The sequence below is a fragment of the Leptonychotes weddellii genome, chromosome 9 (assembly GCF_054177405.1).
Source record: "Leptonychotes weddellii isolate Sample4059 chromosome 9, ASM5417740v2, whole genome shotgun sequence".
Lineage (NCBI taxonomy): Eukaryota > Metazoa > Chordata > Mammalia > Carnivora > Phocidae > Leptonychotes > Leptonychotes weddellii.
In genome coordinates, this window is record NC_138377.1 from 47965659 (window position 1) to 47970373 (window position 4715).

A 4715-nucleotide genomic window follows, 5' to 3' on the forward strand; every position below is an offset into this window, starting at 1 on the left:
TTCCTGACTGTAGAGGAAAAGCTGTCAGTTTTCCCCCATTTGAGATTGATGTTAGCTGTGAGTTTTTCACATATGGTCTTTGCTATGTCGAGGTATATTCCTTCTAAACCTACTTCGTTGAGAGTTTTTATCATGAATTTATGTTGTACTATGTCAAATGCTTCTTTTTCATCTATTAAAATGATCACATGGTTCTTATCCTTTCTTTTATTTATGGGAACGTATCACATCGACTGATATGCGAGTATTGAACCACCCTGGCAACCCAGGAATAAGTCCCACTTGATCATGGTGAATGATTTTTTAAATGTATCGTTGGATTTGGTTTGCTAGTATTTTGCTGAGCATTTTGTATTTATGTTCATCAGAGATACTAGCCTGTAGTTCTCTTTTTTGGTGGTGTCTTTATCTGGTTTTAGTTTTAGGTTAATGCTGGCCTCATAGGATGAATTTGAAAGTTTTCTTTCCTTTGCTATTTTTTGGAATAGTTTGAGAAGAATAAGTATTCACTCTTCTTTAAATGTTTAGTAGAATTCGCCTGTGAAGCCATCTGGTCATTTTTACTGCTTTTGTGTTTCCTACCTTCATACCATTACTTTTGGTCTTTCTTTTCTTTTGCAGGGTAGTTTAGTGGTCATGAACTCCTTTAATTTTTGTTTGTCTGTGAAACTCTTTATTTCTCCTTCTATCTTGAATGGTAGCCTTGCTGTATAGAGTATTCTTGGCTGCAGATTTTTCCCACTCAGGACTTTGAATATATCATGCCAGTCCCTTCTGACTTAGAGAGTTTCTGCTGAAAAATCTGCTGAGAGCCTTATGGGTTTTCCCTTATAAGTAACAGTCTTCTTTTGTCTTGCTGCTTTCAAGATTTTTTTCCTTATAACTGTATTTTGCCAGTTTAATTATAATATGTCTTGGTGAGGATCTGCTTTTGTTGATTTTTGTTGGCGGTTCTCTGTATCTCCTGGATCTGGATATCTGTTTCCTTCCCCAGATTAGGGAAATTTTCAGCTATTATATCTTCAAATAAATTTTCTGCCCCCTTTTCTCTCTCTCCTTGGACTCCTATGATACAAATGTTATTACAAACATAATAACATGTTTGATGAAGTCACTGAGTTTTGCATAATTCTTTCTTTCTTTTGTTCAGCTTCATTGTTTTCCATTGTTTTGTCTTCTAAGTCTATTCTCGTTTTGCATAATTCTTTCTTTCTTTTGTTCAGCTTCATTGTTTTGTCTTCTAGGTCATTAATTCATTCCTCTTCTTCTTCCACCTGCTGTTCATTGCATCAAGCATGTTTCTAATCTCATTTATTGTACTTTTCCTCTCTGATTGATTCTTTTTTTAAACTCTTTTATCTCTGTAGTAAGTAATGATTTCTTCTATTCTTAAGTCCAATGAGTATCCTTATGATCATTGCTTTTAATCCCCCATCAGGCATGTTACTTATATATGTTTCACTTAGATCTCTGGCCATAGCCTTATCTTTTTTTTTTTTTTTTTCATTTGGGATAATTTCCTCTGTTTTCTCATTTTGTCTAAGTCTCTGCCTGCTCTGTGTGTTAGAAATGCAAGTTAAACCTCCTGCTCCTGAAAGTAATGGCCTTAGGAAGGAGAGGTCATGTAGTGCCCAGGACCTGGTGCTTCAGGGAATGTCTCTGGTGTGTGCTGCATGCACTCTATTGTTGTGTTCTGGCTGTTCTGTCCCTCAGGGAAGTCATCTGGAGAGGCTCTGCTTGCCTGCTGTGGGCAGTGTTTGGTCCCTGGCCTGAATATGGCAGGTTTTAACTAGGTATACTCTGGTCTGCTTGTGAAATAAGAGCTGTCACCACCTCCACTGGAACTGAGGCCCTACAAAACTATCTGGTTGGGAGACATGGTGTGGGCAGGGGTTTGTCCTGGTCTTCTGGGGGAAGGGCCCACCATACTGGGACTGAAGTGTGACTGAGAAAGGCAGTTCCACTCGAGTACTGGGGAGCTTAGTGTAAGCAAGTTAGGCAGCCATTGTCCACACTGTACTAGTTTCCACAGGTGGCCCTGTACTTATGCTGAGGGGTGTGGGAGGGAAATGGCACCAGCTAGCTCCTTTGTTCCTGGAGAATTTTGTCCATGAACACTGCCTCTTAGGGACATACTCCAAGAAGAACAAATAAACTCCTCACTGTGTCCCCAGGCACTCTTCAGATTGCTGTTTCCATGCTCTATTTCCTCAGGTTGTTTGCCCACCTTCTTTCCAAGAGCAGCCCCAATGCCTCTGAACTCTCCCAGCCTACTGAGATTTAAAACTTCAGGCTTTATGCCCCTCGCTTGCAAGAGCTCACAAAATTCAGCTCTTCTCACTTTCTAACCCAATGGCTATGGGGAAACATTCTCCTTGTTCATTCTATGTGCTCCCCTCTCTCTAGCGCTTCTCCATGACTGCAGCTCCCTCCCATCTGCAGCAGCCAGGTTCTGTTTCTCCCCTAAACCACGTCTCCACACTTCCTATCTTCTTTGATGTGGCCTCTTCTCTACCTTTAGTTGTCAGGTTTGTTCTGCTAGACTTCTGCTAGAGTCTGTCAAATTTGTGGGGTATTTAGGATGATTTTATAGTGATTTAGTTGTATTCATGGGATGAGGTGAGCCAGGGTCCTCCTACTCTGCTGCCATCTTCCCCAGGTCTATTTTAGATTTTCTATTGTGGTTCGTCTTCTTTGAAAAAAATTTTTTTGTATTTGCTTTTTTAATTTTTTATCTCTCCAGCTATATTGAGATATAATTAACTAATAACAGTGTAAGTTTTAGGTGGGCAAGGTGATGATATGATACATGTAATATTGTAAACTAATTATCACAATAAGTTTAGTTAAGATATCCATCTCCTCACATGATTACAATTTATTTTTGTTAGTGAGACAACTTAAGATCTTTCTTAGCAACTTTTAAGTATATAACAGTATTTTTAAATGATACTCAGCATTCTGTACATTGGTTTCCCAGAACTTATTTATCTTAAAACTGGAGGTTGTACCCTTTAACCAAAATTTCCCATTTCCTCCATTACCTGCCCCTACCAACCACCATTCTACTGTCCTGAGTTTGTAGATTCCATGTACAAATAATATTGTACAATATTTAAATGATACCTTATAATATTTGTCTTTCTTTGCCTAACTTATTTCACTTAGCATAATGCTCTCAATTCATTCATCCTTTGATAGACACTTAGGTTCTTTCCATACTTTAGCTATTGTGAATAATGCTGCAATAAACATAGGAGTACACACCTCTTCAAGGTAATAATTTCATTTCCTCTGGATATATACAAAGAAGAGGGATTGCTGAATCATGTGGTAGTTCTATTTTTAATTTCTCAAGGAAAATCCATAGTCTTTTTATAATGGCCATACCAATTTATAATCCTACTGACAGTGACCAAGTTTTCCTTTTCTCCACATCCTCTCCAGCATTTGTTATTGCTTATCTTTTTGATAATAGACATCTGAACAACTGACTTGTGAAGTAATACCTCATTTTGGTTTTGAGTTATACTTCCTTGATAATTAGTGAAGTTGAGCACCTTTTCATGTACCTTTTCATGTATCTATTGGCCATTTTTATGTCTTCTTTGGAAAAGTGTTTATTCAGGTCCTTTGTCTATTTTATTTATTTATTTATTTATTTATCTATTTATTTATTTATTTATAAATTTTATTTTATTATGTTATGTTAATCACCATACATTACATCATTAGTTTTTGATGTAGTGTTCCATGATTCATTGTTTGCATATAACACTCAGTGCTCCATTCAATATGTGCCCTCTTTAGTACCCATCATCAGGCTAACCCATCCCCCCACCCCCACCCCTTTAGAACCCCCAGTTTGTTTCTCAGGGTCCATAGTCTCTCATGGTTCATCTCCCCCTCCAATTTCGCCCCCTTCATTTTTCCCTTCCTACTATCTTCTCTCTCTCTCTCTCTTTTTTTTTTTAACATATAATGTATTATTTGTTTCAGAGGTACAGGTCTGTGATTCAACAGTCTTACACAATTCACAGCGCTAACCATAGCACATACCCTCCCCAATGTCTATCACCCAGCCACCCCATCCCTCCCACCCCCCACCACTCCAGCAACCCTTTTTGTTTCCTGAGATTAAGAATTCCTCATATCGATGAGATCATGATACATGTCTTTCTCTGATTGACTTATATCGCTTAGCATAATACCCTCTAGTTCCAGCCACATCATTGCAAATGGCAAGATTTCGTTTTTTTGATGGCTGCATAATATTCCATTGTATAAATGGAAAAATGTCTGTTCATGTCTTCTGCCCATTTCTTGATTGGATTATTTGTTCTTTGGGTGTTGAGTTGGATAAGTTCATTATAGATTTTGGATATTAGCCCTTTATCTGATATGTCATTTGCAAATATCTTCTCCCATTCTGTCAGTTGTCTTTTGGTTTTGTTCACTGTTTCCTTTGCTATGCAAAAGCTTTTTATCTTGATGAAGTCCCAATAGTTCATTTTTGCCCTTGCTTCCCTTGCCTTTGGCGATGTTTCTAGGAAGAAGTTGCTGTGGCTGAGGTCGAAGAGGTTGCTGCCTGTGTTCTCCTTTAGGATTTTGATGGACTCCTGTCTCACATTTAGGTCTTTCATCCATTTTGAGTCTATTTTTGTGTGTGGTGTAAGGAAATGGTCCAGTTTCATTCTTCTGCATGTGGCTGTCCA